The 22,323-nt window shown below is 38.3% G+C and overlaps 1 protein-coding gene across 3 annotated transcripts in view; it reads right to left on the reverse strand.

Annotated features, from left to right (window-relative positions):
- LINGO2 (leucine rich repeat and Ig domain containing 2) overlaps window positions 1-21,300 on the reverse strand; it is a 1,366,613-nt gene extending 1,345,313 nt beyond the window's left edge. For 2 of the 3 annotated variants that reach the window (XR_004028020.1, XM_003271935.3), the window contains exon 1: window positions 20,250-21,300. The gene's annotated coding sequence lies outside the window, so the exon portion shown is untranslated. Of the gene's footprint in view, window positions 1-19,396; window positions 19,869-20,249 lie in introns of those variants that run through there. The other variant, XM_030803985.1, reaches the window with a different exon arrangement.
- Between the last annotated feature and the right edge of the window lie 1,023 nt (window positions 21,301-22,323).

Below are 22,323 nucleotides of genomic sequence, written 5' to 3' on the forward strand. Positions count from 1 at the left end.
TTTTACCATTCATCTGTCAAGAGGCAGAATCTTTCAGTAATTCTCACAAGGCACTATATATGTTAACAACAACCTCACCCTTTTCTGGGGGTAGGTGGAGAATTGGAGGAGGATATAAAACTAGAATCCACAGACTCCCTCCTTGCCCTCATTATTTACATCCAAGCACACCAAAATGTATCTCTAACTCTTTTGCCCCATTACCACTGCCTTTGTTTAGGACCGAATATTATCTGACCTGAAACTGCCTTTGAAATGGTTTTTCCTTTAGGCTCTCTGAGTCTTCAGAGTCTAATTTATATCCCTACTTTCTGCTTACCATTCGGCCTCAAATCTGGTACACCATGCTCACCCACTCCATTTGTCTCCACTCAGTCCCATTATAGGCATTGTGAACCTGAATGTATCATATCCTCTCCAGTCTTAATGATCCTCCTGGTGTGCTCCTGGTACCTGGCATCCTCTATTCCTTCACTTCTTTTCTGCCTAGCTTATTGACTTTCAAGGGGAGTAGATTTGTATGCCTTTGAGGTATTAATAATAAGTATAATTTTTATTCCAAATCTTCATTTTTACATTTAATTTAGAGCTGCTTCTACTCCCCTAGTCATGTTTGTCTCAGGCTTGGAAACCTGCAAAGGGCTGGGGACTGGGTAAGATTTGAGAAGTGGCATCTTTACTGTTTTCCCTGTCTCATTCTTCAAGTCTTCCCCTGTCACTCACTGTGTTGTTTCTGGTTTCTCCCAAGTTAGAAACATATTGGCTCTTTCAAGGAGAGCTTCTGTGAGACTCTGAAGTCCACTCTTCACAACCACTCTCAGTTTGCTGAAGTCTTTCTCCTGTAACATTCACCGCTATGGGCCATGCACCCATGCACCCATTGATGCCATGTGAAGGGGCAATTCCATTGCAGGCTTGTGGGGACCATCCCAGAAAGCCAGGCTACCCCTCAAATTACTGCAGTCTGAGATGAGTGTGCCAAGTCAGGTAACAGCAGTGGTGAATGAATGGAAGGGGGCTTGTCCTCTGAAGTCCAGCCTCCACCACAGTAATCTGGGCACTCTTCCCCTCTCTGAGCCTCAGCTTCCTTCTCTGTAAAATGGGTTGATCCCTCCTAGGGCTGCATGAGGATTGAACAAGGTCTTGCTTACACATCACTGAGCCCATGATTTTTACATAGAGTAGGTGCTCATTAATGAGCACTACTGATTCAGGGTGGCTGGGGCACCCAAGTCATGCACCTCCTTTGGGGAAGCACCTCCAGGAGCCCATGTTTATTGTCCAAATAAACAGATGAGCCAACTGCTGTTCAGGAGGCCACAGGCTGTCCCCTATTGCTACCAACCCCTATTGCTATGTTCTACTGCATATAGACTCTCATTCTGGGGTCCTCTCATCCTGCTACTGATCAGTCCTATGTTTCCGATGCTCTCTATAGTACACCAGACCAGGGCATCCTGTTCCCCGTCATCAGTTGTAAGAAGTACAGTCTCCTTTCAATGCAGATTTCTCTCTTTGATCTGCTATCTCAGATAGCTTTAGCCAGACTTTGGCCTTTGACTTTTTAAAGTAAAGTTCAGGCAATAATCTCTATGCTCTCCAAATTCCAAAGAATAAAGGTCAAATATTCCGAACACTTACCTCCACCCCACTAACTATGCTCTGATCACAAGGTGGCAAGAGGTCCCTGAGTAGTTTTGTAATGTAGATTTGGATGTACATTTATCCTTTGAAATTCACCCTCAAATATCTCCCAAGCAATTTTGTATACCCTTTACGAAGATTTCCTCCATGTTAACATCTTGCAAAATAATAATACAATATCATTACCAGGATGTTGACATTGAAACAAGCTACTCATCATATTCAAATTTCCTCAGTATAACTTGTACTCATTCGTGACTTTACGTGTATTTAGTTCTATACACCTTTATATCATGAGTAGAATCATCTATCTGCCATCTACCATCACAGCCCAGATACAGAACAGCTCCAACACTTCAAGGAATGTTTGTGTTGTCTATTTATAACCCTACCCACCCCCACCCCCAAACTTTGTCAAGCACTAATCTTTTTTCCATTTCTATAACTTAGTCATTTCAAAAATAAAATATAAATAGAACCATATGGTATGTAAACTTTTGAGATTGGCTGTTTTATTCAGCATAATTCCCTGGAGGTTCATATAAATTGTTGATCAATATGTCGTTCCTTTTTATTGCTGAGTTGTATTCTATGCAGTGGATACCACAATCTGCTTAACCAGTCACCTAATAGAGAACATTTTATTGATTTTATTGTTTCCTTATTTTTTGTTATCATAAAGAAATCTGTAATTAACACTTTAATATTGGGTGTGCGTGTGGGTGTGTGTTATGCCCCTGTAATAAATGCCTGAGAATCCAATTTCTGGGTCATACATTAAGGACATATTTAATTTTATATGAAACTTCCAAATTATTTTCTAATTGTTTTTCAATTTTTCCCATTTTTAACTTCCTTAGAAACTTTCATACTGTTTTCATAATGGCTGTGCCAATTTACATTCTCACCAACAGTGTATTATGTTTCCCTTTTCTCCACAACTAATTAGTAATTATTAATCATTGCTTAATAGCTAATAAGAAAAATTTAAAGTCAAGAGGGAAAGATCTATGAAGTACCAAATAGAAAAAAAACATTTTGCTAATATTGAATTTTGATTACTAGCAAAGCAGCTAAATTTAATCTGGACATACTTTATGACACTAAATACACAAAGATTCTTTCACAGATGTCAGATATGCAAGAGAATATCAATTGCTTTGCAGTCCTGTGTTATAAAAACATTAATTCAGCATTTTTAATGCCACAGATACTTTACCTCAACAGACAATTATAATCAAATTATGCACTAATGCCCTAAGACATCAGTGAATGTAAGTTATCTCTGCATCTAGAATGGTACTAGTTATCAACCATCTTTGGAGAAACCTAGAAAATAAAATCACACAAATCATTTCCATGTGCTCCAGTTTAGATGAAAATATTCAGCTAAGAAAGACTGGAGGAAAATGTTTGATACTTTATACGTTTCGGACATATTGTAGTTTATTCTTTTCTTGCTAATCGTCCTGACAAAGAAATGACATTAAGTTATCAAATTGGACCCTGGGACTTGCGGAGCATCTTGTGACTAGTTGCAGTCAAGAAAATGTCTAGAACTTACTTACATATGCTTCCTATCCAAATAACTTCCAATTTTCACAAAAGACCTGATTTCCCACTGTTCCCCCTTGTTGCTAGAATAGATTTAATTTGATGACTTCCTTTCTTTTCTATTTATCATGTATAAGACGTCTATAATAGCATCAGATATTACACTTTAAAGAAATGGTATTATTAGCTGTTCATAGCATCACCATCTTATTTAAACACTATATTTAATATATGCAACTTGAAGATTTTTAAAGATATAAGGATGTTATACATAAAAATATTTAAAATCATGGTTTGTTTTTCGCACCTTGCAAAATGGTTAGTGTGATGGAAGAGTCTCTCAAATGTCACCATTATATTGATAGACTACCTTTCACCAGTGTTAAGTGAAGGTTGAGAACTCTTAAGTGTGATCAGACTTAAACATGCAAAAGAAATCTAAAGAAGCCTATAGTCTAATTTGAGATAAAATATTAACCCAAATTAACTAATTAAAAAGCAATGCAAAAGCTATGAACGTATAAATGTAATTGATGTTTAATGAGTAGTACATGAAAAATTTTCTAGATGGCAGAAAATAAATGCTTGGTATTCTGGGCTGGGGCCGAGAAAACTTTCAAAAAGATGTCAGAAATAATGGAAAATATGTCAGTCTTTGCCTGGTATTATAGTGCATTCTTCCTCACACTTTCTTATTATCCCAGGTTAGATAACTCACTCTTCTTCTCACTGCCAAGATCTGTGAGGTACTCTCCATTCCAACTGGCCATATAAATACCTTCTTTTTTGATTTTTACTTTTTTCTGCCTCAAGTCCATTTAAGTTCACTTAAGCTGTTTTAATAGGTAACCTCAAAACTTTAGGCTGTAGACCAAAGTGTTGGAATTTTACAAAGTCCAATTCTGACATTAAGTCATCTGTATGTAATAGTAGTCACATTCTACAAACATTACAAAGAAATTTCTGGTGCTCAGAAATGTATAGCTTAAATATCTAGCATCTTTTGGAAGAGAGTAACTTACAACTGTACATAACTATCAGTTATAGGATAGACCAGCTTGGACCAGAGTTTTAAAATGTCCCATTAAAAACCTACAAAATCTTGTACTGCTCAAACTCATCAAGTGTTAATTAGATCATCCTCAAAGACAAGAGGATGGTTCAAAAGTATTCTGTATGATAATTTCTAATTCTGATAATCAACTTGGCATAGATCGTTGAAATGTGATTATACTTGTTATATGAGGGACTGTGAATCAGAAGACAGAGATAAAATTATAATAATAATAGATAATATTTCCAAAGTTATAATGGCATTTATACACCAGAATGGTCCCTTATTTGAGGTGTGTTTGCTAACTAAAGCAATTAAGTGTTTCAATTCAGGGTAACAAAATGCAGCAACTCCTTTCAAGGTTTCATTAAGTTTAAAATTTTATAGTGAATACTGGCAAAGATTATTAATATATAATATGTATGATGCTTTTGTAAAGTTTCACGGTCCTTTGCTACACAAACCCAAGAGTGTTTCATATTACTTATAACGTAATCAATCAGTCTAAAAGATTGATTCACTGTTTAAGCCGGAGCAATCTTTTGAAATAAATGTGCAGTAACTGACAGCAACAGTTTTCACATGGGTATTCTGAAAATGGAAAGAATAAATACACTTTACTTAAGTATCTTCAGTAATTTCCATTTAGTAGCACATGAAGGAACACGAAATAGCTTTAATGAGTAGTGAGTGAATTTAACTATTTGTGCATAGTACCATATCGATTTTAAGAAAAATAATAATAACATGCCAGGACTTCCCATAAATCATAGTGTAATTCCTTCCAAGAGGCTATGACTCTGCAGTTGTAGGCAAATGTATTTTTAATTCAATTTATAAATGTCTTAAAAAATACTAAAGGACACAAACTATGCTCTAATATTCCTCTGGAACAATGGGCTTAGAACAAGATGTTAAAAGGAGACATTTTCTGTGTTGGTTTCAGTTGAGACCCAAAATGCGAAAACCAAATAGTTGACAAGAACCTTCACATTTTTAATCAAAATGCTAGGTCATCTATGCAGAACTTGTAAAAGAGGCTTTCAAGAACCACCAGTTTTATAACCAGCATCCCTTGCAGCGTAAGTGGCTGAAAGTTTGGAAACAAGAAAGAAAAATATTTTTGGCTGGGAGCGGGGGTGGGAAATTGTTGAGCTGCTATAATCCCTCAACTATCGCCTTAACTCAAACTTTGAAGAAACTTGAGGGAGACTGCTTCAGAAGCTTATCTGTATACACTGATGCTCGGGGACAGAAGAGTTAATGTCTGATATGCATTTTAGAAGTCCTCTCCTAAGACCACCGTTGTAGGAGAATTCCAGAGGATTAGTAGAGCATAGCTTGTATTTTTTAAGCCATACATACATTGAATTAAAACACTGTATTCCTAGCTGAGCAGAGTGAATTGTTAGCTACAGTCTCCCTGGGAGAGGCGATATTCTGTAAATGTTTCCTGAAGACTAAAGAGGGCAACTAAGAAGAAAGAATTTGCTGAAAGACATTTCAAATTCTGTTCAAGAACAATGCATAGGTGAATGGAATAATCCCAACATAGGGGATGAATTTCCAGATTTCCAGGGGCTGGGGGAGAAATATTATGCATGTAACTGGAAGAAAATGCATTTCCTGTGTCAAAGAAAATTCAGGCAAATAGTCCCAGTAGGGGCCTCTGAGAAGTACAGATATCTCTCTGTCTCAATAGGTTACGTTAGGCTGTGGTAACAAACAATCCCTTAATTTTAATGGCGTAAAACCACAAGGATTAATTTCTTGTTCAAGTATAATGGTTGTGCAGGCCTGTGGGAGGCAGAAGCTGGCTCCTCTCATTGAAGTTTCAGTGATTTCATGATGAAACAATAGCCATCTCCTCTAAAGTTGTAGACTGCAGTGTCTAAAGGAAAAGAAAGATCTCTGGAGACTCCCATCCCAGTTCAGCCTATCACTGACATGTTTCATTTTTGTTCAAAACTTCAAAACTCATTAATCAGAACTGCTTAAATGCCCTACCCAACCACAGAAAGCCAGGAAGTTCAGTCCTACCATGTGTCCAAGAGGCACACAGCCTACTTTTGATAGCATTCACATCCACTGTACCACTTGAAGATAAAACAAAAAATCATTGACAAAGAAAGAATCCACCAAACCCAGGGGAAGTTTATCCAGGGTTACATTTAAGTCAGTCAAGTCACACTTCACCTTTACCTCTTCTACCTTTCTGAGGCTTAACCCTAGAAGAGCCAGAGGCAGCATCCTTGAACAGGGCAGAAAGCATAGAGGCGAACTGGGGGAAACACAGGAAAGGCTGACCAACTCCCCTTTTCCCAATAGAGGTGGCCAGAAAAATGCTGGGAAAACTTTCATATTAAATAAATTTAAGACCTCCTTTTTATATGAATAGTATGTAAAAGAAACGTCACTATTCATGTGATTAGCCGTAATTGCTGAACATTTTATTCTCTAATAGTAAATGAAATAGGAGGCCTGACATTTTATTCATGAGCAAGAAAATATTTAGCCCCATAGAGCAGGTTTGAATGAAAAATAGTGAAAGCAAAGTGGAGAAAGACCAGCTGGCTGAAATAAGGACAAATGAAAAACAGCTAATGCTAGATGAGTAAATTTTCAGTGAATGGTAAACAGGAAAAAAGTATTGAGAGAAAAAAAAAAGCTTCAAAGTGAAGCTTAACGAAAACTATCAGAATACCTTAAGAATATCAGAGGAAATTATCACATATCACCAAGAGAATCTCAGAAGCATTAAGATAAAAAGCTATTACAGAAATAGGAAAAATGTTTAGAAATCAGGCTAGACTACCCTGGAGTTTTTCCCGGATACATGAAACCAAAATTAAAGATAAAAAGGCAGTGAAAATCTGACTTAAGTCAGAAACACCTAGGAAAATGCTCCATCACAGCAAAATAAATGGCAGAAAATCTGATTAGACTCTGTAACATTGGCCAAATAGGAACGCTGGGCAGAGACGAAAAACGTAATTTATTTCCAACAAACTAGATTTAGGTATAGGGTGATAACCCCTTATAGTATCAGAACACATTAATAGTAGAACTCCCAGATGAAACTACCATTAAATCAGTAACTATTTAATCTTAATCTTTGAATTTTTCTTTTTCAGTGATACAGAAAGTATCAAAAAAGAAAATTGGATATGCACGTTTAAAGAGATCAAATATTCAAAATAAAAATGAGTAAAATACTGTTTGTTTTATGTAAATTGGCTATGTTTTAATTTTAAAAAGACCTTTTTAAAAAAGTTAAGATATATAGAAAAATTTCATAGCACAAAGAGTTCTTATCTACGTTACACCCAGTTTTTCCTATTATAAACATCTTACATAAGCATGGTACATTTGTCACAATTCATGAACAAACAAAAGTTACATTACTGTTAACTACTGTCCATACTTTATTCAGATATCCTTAGTTTTTATCAAATGTCCTTTTTCTATTGCAGGATCCCATACAGGATACCATATATTAGTTGTCATATATCTTTAGACTCTTCTTGCTATGACAGTTTCTCAGACTTTCCTTGTTTTTGATGAGCTTGACAGTTTTGAGGAGTACTGATCAGATATTTTGTATAATGTTCCTCGGTTGGGATTTGCCTATTTTTTTTTCATGATTGGACTAAAGTTATGCATTTTGGGGAGGAAGACCACAGAGGTAAACCATCATTCTCACTATATCAAGGGTACGTTCTATCACTATGATCACCACTGTTGATGTTGACCTTGGTCACTTGGTTGAGGTCATGTTTGTCTGGTTTCTGCACTGTAACATTACTTTTTCCTCCTCCTTTCCATGCACACTGTTTAGATGGAAGTCACTATGTGCAGCCATGCTTAAAGAGTGGAGAATTATACTCAACTTCCTTGAGGGCAAGTATCTACATAAATTATTTGAAATTGTTTTGCATAGATTTGCCTATTCTTCCCAATTCATTCATTCATTTGATCATGTGTTTATATCAGCATGAATGCATGGATATTTTAGGCAAAAATTCCACAAATTTTCATAACAGCCTTATAGAGATATAATTCACATATCATACAATTTACTCACTTTGAACTGGCTCTAATTTGAAGAGATGGTAAAAATCAGTGCTTACTCAGATACAAAGAGTTGCTCAACAATCATCAATCCAGGTCTAAATAACTATATGAAAGTTATCAATTAAGCCATCTATAACCACATCTATAACTACAATGGTCAATTTGTATTGTTATCTTTGTTCTATAACCTATAAAATCAAACTCATGTTATATTAAGATGTGATGAAACTGTTATAAAAAGGCAGGGACAATCCAATAGAAAGAAAGAGATTTCAAGTTCATTGGCTTTACTTTTCTGTACAAACCTCTCATTACTAGAAAAGTGATGTAAATTATTTCATTTAAGATTATTTTATTAGTGGCTTTTAATTGTATACTTAATACAGGAATGACTTTGTGTAGGTATTGAGCACACAAATTTATTTTACACCCATGCTTTATCCTATCGTCGTAAGCTTCAGGTAAGACATGCAGGCCAGAAATGTGTTTTTTACCCCTATTTTAAATATTAGGAAACTAACACATCATGAGATGAAGAGATTGTTCAAGGTCCAATAACCAGAAATCAATATGGCAGTTAGAATTTGAAACCAAATCTTAAACTTTTAGTCATTGCATGTTACCTCTTTTACCAATTGGAAACAGTATTACTATGGTTTTGGATATGACTTAAAACTGTCTAAATGTTCTAAAAATCACATTTCAATTCATTTCAAAAATATTTAGTAAGAACTACATCCAAAGATATTTTTAATGGTAATAAATAAGATATAATTTTTGTCTTCCAGGACCATATGATTTGGAAAGACAAATAGGCCAATGAACAAAAATAATAATATATTAAATAATACATATAAAAACAGAAGCTTGTAAAAGTAGAGAGATTCCAGGACTTTTGGAATGATTTATTGAGAATATGATACTAAGCTCATTTTTTAAGTATAAGTAGGAGTCTTCCCATGTGACCTGAAAAAGACTATTCCAGTTGCAGGAATCCCAATGTGCAAAGCCATGGAGATATATTTTTAAATTGAGTGGTTTTATTAGTAAGTACCAGATTATTTTACTTTTAAATACTGTTTCCAACATCTAAAAATTGAGTATAAATTAATAATTACATTCATTAACACTTTATTCTTATAAAGTGATCTTATACTTGATGTATCTATAGTCTTTCTAATTCCACAAGGAGAGCTAAATGGAAAGATGAATAATTATCCTCCCCAACATGCAAATAACTCCCATGGTTTTCTACCATTATTACAGACAAAACATATGATTATCACCCATATTCTCAAGTTGTAATTTGAAACCACTTATTTCTATTGAATCAAACCCCATACCCTTCCTTGAGCTTTACTTTAACATAATCATGGAACCTTCGTTTTTGGGTCAGCTAGTAATACTTTTAGTTTTAATCTCCTAATCTCTCTGTAAAACCCAGAGTAAGCATTCCTATGGACTGATGAATAGGACCAGAAGCTCCAGGTCCAACAGAACGGACATCAAATCCACTTCTTTTTAGCAGTCACCCATAACTAAGTATTTTGCTAGGCTACATAAGGACCTATAAATAACATGTGGAATGTATTTCAGTTCACATTTATTTCATCAATCTTGTTCACACACATTTTAAGTATAATTAAAGACGAAATGATACACTAAATTTTTATTGAGAGTTTATGCAGTACCTGTGAGAAGAATCTTGAATTCAGAACCCACCATATATATATGTAAATGCTTCCATTTAATTTAATCACCTACAAAAATAAGGTAAGATCAGGAACTCATGAATATGTTCTAGAATGATCTTCACCAATTATAATCAAAAGTTCTTTAGAAAGAAGGGGTAATGGACTACCATCAATCTACTTTAGTTAGATAGAATGAGGTTTTATGGAAAAAAATAAAAATATCAATTAAAACCATGTACAGCCAGACCAAGTGATCTGCTACAGACTTCAGTGTTTAAGGTTGTTACACAACTACTTGGAAGGAATGTTTTGCAAGGAATGTATCTAAGGCATGGGTAAATGAACTAGATGGTTAAGGCCACTTACAGAAAACATACAAGAGAGATCATGACTCATGTTCTTATGACTCATGTCTTATTCACATGCTTTATGACCCATGTCTCTTATTTACACAAGCTCCCTCTCTCACACTGCTACCCCAACTCTGACAAAAAATAAATTCTGTCACCAACCACTACCAGGAATCCAATCACACTAATGTTACTAAGACTAACATATATGTGACTTTATTGAAGATTTGGAGATCACAGGAAGCAGTACCACTGCACAGATTACAACGTTGTAACTGAAAAATTCCACTGGACGTCTATCTTCTGAAGTGTTTTCTGGTCCCTGGCCACTTAATCCTCTTGCCTATTATCCACACAGCATTTAGTCTCACTCTTCACACTTACTCACTCTGACATTTCTCGTGCAACATACCTTCCTATTTTGTCAAACCTTAGGTACAAGGGAGCCCCAGGAAGTTCCTTCACTTTGTATATTACATATTGCTATGATATTAAATACACTTATGATGCAAATGTTTTACTTTTGTAACCAAAAAAAATGAAAAAATAATAAAAATTACACATTAAGAAACAGGTTTCAACTCAAGACTAAATGAATGTAATAAGATGTGCCTTATGCAACTGCGAATGCACATAAAATAATGCATTTGTTCATAGTAGGTGCTAGAAGAATGCAGATGATGATTATGGGAATTATTCAAAGTGAGAAAAGAGTATAATGACACAGGAAAAGTTAGTGTGATACGGAAGTATAGCATGTACTCTTTCAGTTTACCAGATATGAAGCGAAATTAGATAAAATAGGAAAGATGAATGATTTGGATTAGTCTATTATAAAAATAGTTCTCAACTGAATGCTCACTAGAAACCAGACACCTCTTAGGAAAATCTATCTTTCTCTCAAACTCATGGATAAATCCCTGTCATTCAACTTCATTTCTTATATGCACATAACACAATTTTTCATTATGAATTTCATTTATTTTAGTTGCTTATAAATTCTTTCTCATTAGTCTGTAAGTCTCTCAAGGGCAGGATTATATCTGTCCCCTTCCCACAGACAATATATGACCCAGGGCCTACCTACGCCAGTGCTTAACACAAAAGAGGTACCCAGTAAATACCTGAAGAATTAAGCAATAGACTAACTATTGCTCTACAACCATATTTTCCTTCTTAAAAATACATATTGGAGGTTTTCCCATGATGGTATTTAAAGAACTACAACATTCCACTTACCGTCTTACTAAACCAGAAACATAGTGCATGAATATTCCAACATTTGTTTATCTATTTTCCTATTGGACATTTGGAGTTTTGTTCAATTATTTAATAAAATCATGTTCACACAGTTTTGCACCTCCTTTCTAATCTCTCTGCCTGCATCTTTTTCTCACCTTATTTAAATGATTTCCATTATAAACGTTGAGTAAAAGTGATGATAGCATACATTCTTACATTTCTTCCATGCTTAGAGAAAAAGCACTTAGTGTTTCACCATTAAGTATGGTATTAGCTCTAGGTTTATTGCAGATGTTCCTTATCAAGTTGAGGAAGTTGCCTTCTATTCCTAATTTGCTCACAGTTTTTATCAGGAATCAATGTTGTATTTTCCAATAATTTTGCTGCACCTGAGATCACCATATGGTTTTTCTTTTTCTTTTTTTCTGTCGCCAGGCTGGAATGCAGTGGCACAATCTTGGCTCACTGCAACCTCCACCTCCTGGGTTCAAGCGATTCTCCTGCCTTAGCTTCCCAAGTAGCTGGACCTACAGGCGCACACCACCACACTCAGCTAATTTTTGTATTTTTAGTAGAGACAGGGTTTCACCATGTTGCCAGGATGGTCTCGATCTCTTGACCTCGTTATCCACCCACCATGGCCTCCCAAAGTGCTGGGATTATAGGTGTGAGCCACCATGCTTGGCCAGTTTTTCTTTTTACTCTGTTAATATGGTGAACTATTCAATTGATTTTCTAATGTTAAACCAACATTACATTTCTAGGATGAACCTAACTTGTTCATGATGTATTATCTTTACTTGCCATTGCTATTTATATTTGCTAACGTTTCATTAATAATGTTTACATCTATGTTCTGTAGGATATTGGCCTGTTGTTTTATTTTCTTATGATACCTTTTATGTTGGTCTCATAGTTGGAAAATGTTCCCTCCTCTACAGTTTCCTGAAAGAGTTTATATAGATCTGGTATTATTTCTTCCTTAAATATTAGGAAGATTTTATTAGTAAGGTCATCTGTGCCTTCAGTTTACTTTGTAGGAAGACTTTTTGTTTTGTGTTTGGGTTTTTAACAGCTGATTTGCCACATAATTCAAATACCATGAAATTTACTCTTTTTATGTGAACAATTAAATGATTTTTAGTGAATTTACAGATTTGTACAACCATCAGCACAATCCCATTACAGAATAGTTCCATTGCCCCAAAAGATTCCTTGTGCTCATACGCAGTCACTCACCAACCCAGTGCCAGATGAAAACCACTTGACTTCTAAATTCCATAGATATGTTTTTCTGTACATTTCATATAATTATATCACATGGTGTTTTTTGTTTCTGGCTTCTTTCAAGTAGCATATTGTTTTAAAGGTATATCCATGTTGTAGCATGTATCAGTATTTCATTCCTTTTCATTGATGAATATTTTCCATAGTATGGATATACCTTATTTATCCATTTGCTAATTTGGTGTGGAAAAGTTTTAACTACAGATACAATTTCTTTAAAAGACACAGAGTCATTCAAGTTATCTATTTCTTCCTGTGTGTACATAATATATTGCTGGAGATTCATGGGAGCATTTCTGAGGACAAACTTCTAAAAGAGGAACTATAAAGACAATTATTATGAGCATTTGTAATTTAATATATATCCCAGTAATAATTACTTAAATTGCATGTTAGATGAGCTGAACCAGTTTACAATGACTCCAATTATGTATTGAGTGTTTATTTCCCCACTCCCTTACCAACACAAGGAGTCTATCGATGTTTTCATCTTTGTCCCAACTCATCAGCAAAGACTATCTTACTATTGTGTCATTTTGCATTGCTGTAATTACTAGAGAGTTTACATATTTATTGTTTACTTTTACAGTGTTATACTCACTCTCAGCCCAGTTTCCTCCCCCTACATGAATCTTTTCCAGACCACTCACACTTCACCCTATTCTGAATTGCCTGGTGACACAACTTTTGTATTGTTATTTTGTATAGCCTTGGGAACAACAGATATTTAATAAGAATATCCTGAATGAGGTGATGCTCTATTCTATTTTTGTTAGCTTATCACCGATTTTTGTTTTCTGCTTAACAAGAACACAGAATTCTTAAGAACAAGAACAAATTCTCATGTACCATTATATCCTGAATATCAAATAGAAAATTAGTTTATCAACAATAAATATTTGCATATTAATTGATGTGAATTTAACTAATCGAGACCAAAGCTAGGCTTTTAACATTACCTGCAAATAAAATTGCATAAAGAAAAAACATTCGCAATCCATAATCATAGGCTTAACCAGCAGGTGACAGTCACATCCTCACCTCACAAAGACTGCTTTCAGCAGGCTATATGTGTTTGTGTATGTGTGCATGTATATATGTAGATATACATATGTACATATATATATATATAGATATATATATACAGAGACCCTCCCTATGTATGCATACGCTCTCTATATACATAGATAGAATATATATATATAAAGTATATATAAAGAAGATGTGTTCATATGATATTGTACATATACGTATATATGTATATAAAGGTCAAGTCAAAAATTGTTAAGAAAATAAAGGCACTTTCCTTTTGAAAAATGAAGCTCACCGTTTCAAAATCAACATTTATCACAAGGCACTGTTGTTGACTCTCCTGGTATACCTGGAGCAATATAGTTTTTATGCTAATTATTTCTCTTCATGCTGGCTACTAGATAGATATCTTGCAGCTAACCATAGTTACATTATAATAGAATGAGATTGTCTGAGGACACAAAATCCTCTTATGTCGTCCAATTTAGAATCCATTTCACAAACTCTATGGTGCTACCTAGAAACTGAATGTGCTGGGAATCTTATATTTTTGCATATATTTCTGTTACACTGAACTTCAGTTATGATATTTGTAAAGACAATAATTCTACCTTTATAGGCAATTTGATATAATGTTCTATTATATCTATAACAACAAAAAATGTAATTTGTTTTCTAGTCTAGGTTCCCAGGTTTGCATTTAGCCTTACTCGTTTTGTTAGAGAAAATACCCTTACAGTTTTTACTGACAATAACACCAAAACTCTAGGGAAGGAAATGGTATTTGACTTACCCTTGCAGCCAGTAAAGACAGGCTATTCTTGACATTAACTAGTGAATACATTTAGAAAATTAACAAAATGTATTCTAGTCAAATCCTAGCAAACCTCATATTTTATAAAAAGAGCACATAATTATTTCAATGGAGCTTTTAAAATTTTATTCAAATCCATGAGTCATTTAATATCTACCATGTATTTTCTTCCTAATTCACATAATGAAAATAACTTATAACTAATGTTATTAGCATTAAAGCCAATAAAATAAAATAGGACAAATTGTCTATCCGTGGTCCTGGGCAAATTCCACTGTAAAAAAACTAAGATAATATATTAGGTTTGTGTTCCATTTCATAGATTAAACCACTGAACAAAATATTCCACAAGCTAAATATTTTTAGTGTTCATAAAAATTGGGAACTGACCTGACAATAATGAAAGCAAGGGACAGTTTCTACCTGTATCATATTAAGTATACTCACAAGAAGAAGAAAAATGTAGAATTGCTAAAAAATAAAAAAATCAGAAAACCAACTGAGACTTTATTATTAAATGATATTTTAACTGTTTTTCTTTTGCCTCTTCTTTGTTATGAAAACTCTTTAAGGACAGCACAAATGCCCAAATGAACTTTTATGGCCCATACAATAAGCATTACAAGATTTCCATACATCACAAAATTTGTGCCTTATTAATAGTAACTTTGAGAAAATCATCTCCCATATATAAATATTAATTTAAATTTGACTTTCATGACACATGTTAATATCTCATTCAGAGAAAATATTCCTGTCATCAAAGGCATATCAAAATCAAGTTTTACAAGCATTCTTTAAATATATTTTATTTATTCTTCTATCAAGCGCTACATTTACTTGGCACCTGAAAGTTCTGTTTTTCTTTTTCCAATGCTTAAAGCTAGCTGTTATCAATTTTTAAACATAGAGTAGGTAGATATTAAACATTCCCATTGTACAGAAATCAACACTGAGCCTTAGAAAAAATAAGACAGCTTTGGCCGGGCGCGGTGGCTCACGCTTGTAATCCCAGCACTTTGGGAGGCCGAGGCGGGCGGATCACGAGGTCAGGAGATCGAGACCACGGTGAAACCCCGTCTCTACTAAAAATACAAAAAACTAGCCGGGCGTGGTGGCGGGCGCCTGTAGTCCCAGCTACTCGGAGAGGCTGAGGCAGGAGAATGGCGTGAACCCGGGAGGCGGAGCTTGCAGTGAGCCGAGATTGCACCACTGCACTCCAGCCTGGGCGACAGGGCGAGACCCCGTCTCAAAAACAAAAAAAAGAAAAAGAAAAAATAAGACAGCTTTTCAAAGAAGACACTGCTAGTCATGAGAAATATAGTAGAATTCAAGTCTTCTGGTGTCAGATCCACTGCTTTTTCTATTTATTCATGCTGCCTCCCAGTGGCACTGGATTAGTTTCTCTTGGGAGATTTTTAGAACTAGGATCTTCTCTCTTGAGGACATTTAAGAATAGATACAGCAACTGTATCTGTTGAGTGATAACACTTTTTTTAAAAAGCAACCTTTATTAAGTTTAGATTAAACTAAGGTTTCCTAAAATATGATACTTATTTCTGAACCAATATACACTGACAAATGTGACTCTACTACTTGCTGAATATGAACATTACATATTTGATTACATTGGCCAATTTGTTCACAGAGTATTAATCATATGAATATAAGCCACTCAAAGCACAAATGCACCATGTTCTTAGGCTGTCCATCTATATCAAATGAATACTTATCCATGCTTTTATACTTTCCAGAAACGAAAAGCAGTGAAGTTGTAGCCAGACACAGATGCATTTACAATTTAAGAGACGATAATAAACTGATGACTCGAACTCCCTAAAGACCCAAACCCACCTTCTAGTCAATTTTTGTATAAAATTAAAAAATAAACGCAACAACCTTAGTATTTTAAGACTATCACCCACTTAAAAGTAAATTATGGACTGACCATTATAAAGTAACTGTAAGTTAGCATGGATTTAATTCTGAAGGAAATATTTTAACGGAAAAAGAGGGAAGAAGAAAAAGGAAGGAAGGAAGGAAGGAAGGAAGGAAGGAAGGAAGGAAGGAAGGAAGGAGAGAAGGAAGGAGAGAAGGAAGGAAGGAAGGAAGGATTTCTTTAGAAGCATAACAAAAAAATCACAGAAGTATATGCCATTAGATGGGTAAGCCTGATACCTGGAATTTAACCTTTCCCTCATATTCTCCCTTAATTTCCTTACCCCAACCCCTTTTTAAATTTAATTTATTTTCTTTCAGGAAATATGGTATTTTATGCTTAAATAGTTTTTAAAGTTATTAACATCAAAGTAGCCCCTAAACAATAAAGGGAAGAGGCTTGGTAACATATTTCAACAAAATTATAAATACAGTACTGAGAGGGTGGTTGAGGGCTATGACAAAGAGAAATATTTATGTAAATTGAGAAAACGGATTTTTTTTTCAATCTAACATGCTTCCTAATTGGAGAATCAGTAACTGACAAACCTCTTTGCATATAGTGACCTCCTCTCCTTGTACTACAGGAAAACATTTCCACCTAGAGTCCTTTCACAGAATATCTAGAGACCAAATGAAATCAACCATAATGACTACCACAGCCAGATCATAATCAGTTTTTAATTGAAGTATCAAGCCAATTAATTTGTGACAACTTCCTATCACTTCTTATTCTTGACATGAAGTTTCAGAGGACTCAAATGGTTTTCTGGTCCATGACAGCTGTGGAACATTTTAATGTTTGGTCTCTTTTAAAATCACATTTATTAGAGAGGAAAGCATCTTTAGAGATGGAGTCCTAAAACTGATTTGAGATTACAAACCAGCCTCACTAGTTTAATTAGATTAAATGTCAAGAAACAAAACTTTCCTTATGCATCATATACACAGAGTCTTAATAGCAGATCTTCCTTTGGTTTTAGAGGTGTCTTTCAGAAATACATTTGAGCCCTAAATATGTATGTCTTGGTTAATTTAATTCAACAAATAAATGATTAGTGTTTATATAAGTTGTACCTATATTCAGATGAGTATCATTTTTTCACATCATAAACATTTCTAAAATACTGTATTTTAAGAACATAAACCATCCTTTTGGGACTTCATCAAGATATGTATTCTTGCCTTCCACACAGAGCACCATCCAATATAATACATGAATGACAAACTTTATATAAATCTTCCCTGAGATAATGCTATGTGTTATTCAGGAATGAAAAACATCAATAAATTGTCCTGCTTCCATTGCCACTACAGTAAACTTATTATATAAAAATATTAACTTATATATGTACCTTAATCAAAAATAATAGATGCCTTACATAACCAAACCACTTCTGCCATCAATAGGCAATCCATTCCATTTAAATTCTTAAGGTGAAATACCTGGCAGATCTCAAAACATTTTACTGGTTTTGAACAGGAAGTGCATTTTTTTTTCTTCCTCACACTCCAACTGTATTGGGAGTAATGCATGCTACTGGGTGATGGTGTCAGAACCCTAAAGAACATCTCCTTCTTTTAAAATGTTAACCACTGCTTCTAATTTCTGAAAAATATTTTTTGCCCTTTCAGTATGTGGCCCAATATTTTCACCAATGATGGATCTCAGCTTCTATTCAGTATTCCTGGAATATTCCACACCCCATGGTAATTTTTGGTCTTCCTTTAGTATTATTCTAAATATTCGTGTTTGTTAAGAGCCACCTTTCGAAGACCCTGAAATTGCATTACTGAGTGTAAAATGACTACATATGGTATGCACAAACACAGCACAGCACGCTGAAAAATACATACATTACCAGCTGACAGACACGGGGGTAATCACACCAAGCAAACACAATAAGCACTCTTTCATTTATTTATTTATTTATTGCTTAGATACACTAATCAAACATATTCAGTGCCCACTGAGCCCAAGGCAGTACACAGCACCGATGATATCTGTTAGGTGGCTTCGGCAAACTGGATCATGTCAAAGTGTGAAATGTGAAATGAATCTGACTTCATCAAATAAACTGAACTCCAAAGCCATTTCCCAGCACTACTCCCCCACCTCAAACACATAAGCTTGACTTCGCCCTCCTTCCTCTTCTGATGCTCAGACCATGACTTCCTTCTCATCCTTCTCTTCTCTTCTCTCTCTCTCCCTCCCTCCCTCCAAGTATTTCAGCAGCTTTCCTCTGTTCTCTGAGCCAATCCCTCGGGAAAAGAAATCAGCAAAATGCTGAATGGGGAGACTTCACCAGCAGGTGAAGAGGAAAAGAGAGGAAAAGAAGAGGGTGTGGTACTCGTTTTCTCCACCACACCCCATCCCTGGAGTCTTGCACTCCAGTCTACTGCGGCTCAAAGGGGGCACAGCAGGTCCCCTAGCTCACCTCGGAGCAGCCTGGCCCAGACCAACCACCCAGCGTTCTCCGCAAAAAACTTCCCTTAAAGCAGCCAAATATTCAAGGGAGGCGGGGGAAATTGGGCATTAGTTCGAATACACATACAACAGAACACTATGGAGCGACGCTGAAAGGCACCTTTTCTAGATACAGACCCTATAGACGCTCTCTCACCCTTCACTCCCTCCCACCCTGAGTATCTGACTGAGAATTTACAGAGAACCAAGCGGCGAAAGGAGAGAGGAGGAGAAAGAGGGCATTACCTCCCCGGGCTGCCCTCAGGGTGCGGGCCAGGATCTCATCCCCGAAGTGGCTCCAGCTCAAGGCACAGCTTTCCAGAGCTCAGCCGGGTTCGGACCTGCGTCCCCGCGGCGCGGTGCGGACCTCGGAAGCGCGCCGGGACTCCAGCTCACGTCCCCCGCCCCTGCCGCGCGGGCTCCGCCACCCCGCGGGCACGCTGGCTCTCCGCGCTCGCCCCGCCGCCTCCTGGCGCCCCCACACCCACCCGCTCCGCGGCGCCCGCTGGGAGCCTCTAGCGGAGACGAAGGGAACCGCAGGCGACCTGCGGCGCCCAGGTTCCGACGCCGGTTGCACGGAGCAGGCCAGGCAGCAGCGTGGGCTTCGCGCGCCCCCAAGTCCGCCGGCCGGGTGCCGCCGCCGCCCCCACCTGCCCACCTGCCCACTTGCGCCAGGCTCACCTGCCACCGCGTCCTAGCTGCGTTCACCGGTGCCCACAGCTCTCTATGGCAATCGGGGGTGGGTCTGCGGTGCTAATAAAAATTAAAAAAAAAAAAAAAAAAAAAAAACTCTCTGGTAAAAAAACGAAAACCCAAAACCCAAATCCACGCTGTATATCAACCTCAACAGAGAACCCAGTCCGAAGTCGATGTCCAATAGGTTTCAGAAAGTGTAAGGACAGGACACTCTTCCGGCTTCCTGCCTCCCAGCTGGGCAGCGCAGCACCGGCTACTCCCTCACTTGCCAGCGCGGGTCGTGCGATCGCCTGGAAACGCCCGCAGAGATCCTCCTAACTTGACTTAACCCCCACCCCATCCCCAACATCTATTTTAAGTTATTATCTCTGGCAATTCAAGCAGCAGCTTTGCTGCCTCTTACCTTGAGGCGCTGTTAATTCTCCTTCGTGTCCTTAAAATCCCAAGCCAAGGATACGACGCACACAAGTCCAGGGGCTTTTCCTGGACTTCCCCCTCCTCAGCTCTGAAGGCTCCTCCTTTCCAAGGGATCTGGAGGGGACCGAGGTTCAAAAGTCCTCACCATAGAGGCGCCTCCAAGCCTTCGTACCAGCGGAAATGGAGACCGGGACCACCTTCCCGGCACCCAGAAGCCTCCCAGCTCCTCCTCGGCCAACTTGGTTGCCCATTCAGTTTTCTTCCCTAACCCCACAGACACGTCAGTCAATTCTCTGGCATCAGGCAGGATATTCTCAGTTGCGGCCGCTCCTCTTGCTTTCTCTCGATAATGCCCCTCCCCCTTTTCTCCCCTTAATTTGGAAAATTTTCTACTCTCTGACTGAATTAGGTGGGGATGAGGCGGAGAGGTGTAAGGGCCACTCCAAGGCACAGCTTCGGAACGCCGTCTCCCTGGGCTGCTGCAGCGCGAAGGTGTCTACGCTGGAGAAACTTTGAGGAGAGGCAGCGCCTGTGCGGGGCTGGGCGGGCGGCGGGCGGCGGCGCCAGGTGAGGAGGCTTTGAGCAGGCGGCCGTAAGGAGGGACGCAGGGCAGCCGGCTGGGGCTTGGCGGCCCCGCTCAGAGCTCGGGCTGCGCACACACACAGGCGCGCACACCCGCGCGCGCGCAGCTACACACGCACGCCCAGTCCTGCGCCCGCGGCCCCCGGCCACTGGCGAGCGAAAAGTCGGGAGACCTGAGGAGGGGTAGGGGTTCCAAGGATGCTGATGACAGGAAAAGTCAATCAATCCTCACTGGTTAGCGGATTGCCGGCAGGCAGTTCCTCGCCGCACGCCCTTAAGTCCGTTGGGCCACCTCTCCGTTCTCTGCCCTGTCTGGCATTTCGACTCCCTAGCTCTTTTCTTGAGGCCAGTTACACCCCCTCGACACCCAGCGAGAGGCCACCAGACTAAAGATTAGCCCTGTTCCCATCGCCACTCTCCAGGGGCCACCTCCGCCCCTTCTGTAGTGGAGAACTGAAGTGGCTGCAGCAGCTCGCTAGGGAGCTGAGGGGCTCCCCGAGGTCCTTCGAATAGAGGAGCCTACACATCGCTTCGTGAACATAATCCCCTCGCATCCCGTCTTTACCTGCCCACTCCCTTCGTAACATTTCCCCCCAGGAGCTCCCGAAACTCGCTTAGATGTTTTGAAAATGAATTTCTTAGGGAATTGTAATGCCTAGCTTTTGGAACTGGTTTAATTTAGGCTCTACGCTTATATTGTAAACTGGACGGTAGCAGGTGAACGGCTCAGCTGGAGAAAGGGGAGGGATTAGGAGTCTGGAGACCCAACCCCTTTAGCAGCCATTTCCAAGATTTTGCACCAAGAGTAGCTGTCCGGGTCTCTGACTAGCTCCTGTCCCAACTTCTTTTTCTTCCCTCGACGGTCTGGAGGGATCACTGGGTGCTACACCGCTGGGGCGTCCCAGGCAGGAGAGACTTCGCTCTCAGAAGCGCCCCGGGGTCATCCACAACTCCCACGAAAGGAGCTTCCCAAGAGGAGTTTGTTTTACCCGGAATGGGCTGCAGGAATTAATTGCTTACAGAGAGTAAACTTTTGCCCATTGTTTTTTTGTTTTTTGTGCTTTTTTTAACCAAAGCTTGCATTTGTGCTCCGCGCAGTTTCTATTCCAGCAGAGCACTACTCTGCCTTTTCAAGTGTGGGACAGAGGATTGCTGAGGATTTCTCCCCTCTGGGGCTTCGCGAATTATCTATGGCTTCGGACCTGCTAGCGGAAAACGCAAAGTTGCCCAGCTTGGAGATGGCGCCAGGTTCCTTTGCCCTGGCGCTGGGTGCACCGCTGCTCCGCCACCCACCGCCGCCATCTCCATCGAGAATCTCCTCAAAATTAAGGGAGTTCTTGACTGTCCCTCCTCAAGTTGGAAGGCGGTTGACTTTGCCGGGAACCGAGTTCGTGAGCGCCAAACGTGGAGTCGCAGAGCGCAGAAGTGAAGATTTAATACAAAAGATGAAACTTGTAGGATGACCTCTAGCAGCGCTA

Source organism: Nomascus leucogenys, chromosome 22a, assembly GCF_006542625.1.
Source record: "Nomascus leucogenys isolate Asia chromosome 22a, Asia_NLE_v1, whole genome shotgun sequence".
Lineage (NCBI taxonomy): Eukaryota > Metazoa > Chordata > Mammalia > Primates > Hylobatidae > Nomascus > Nomascus leucogenys.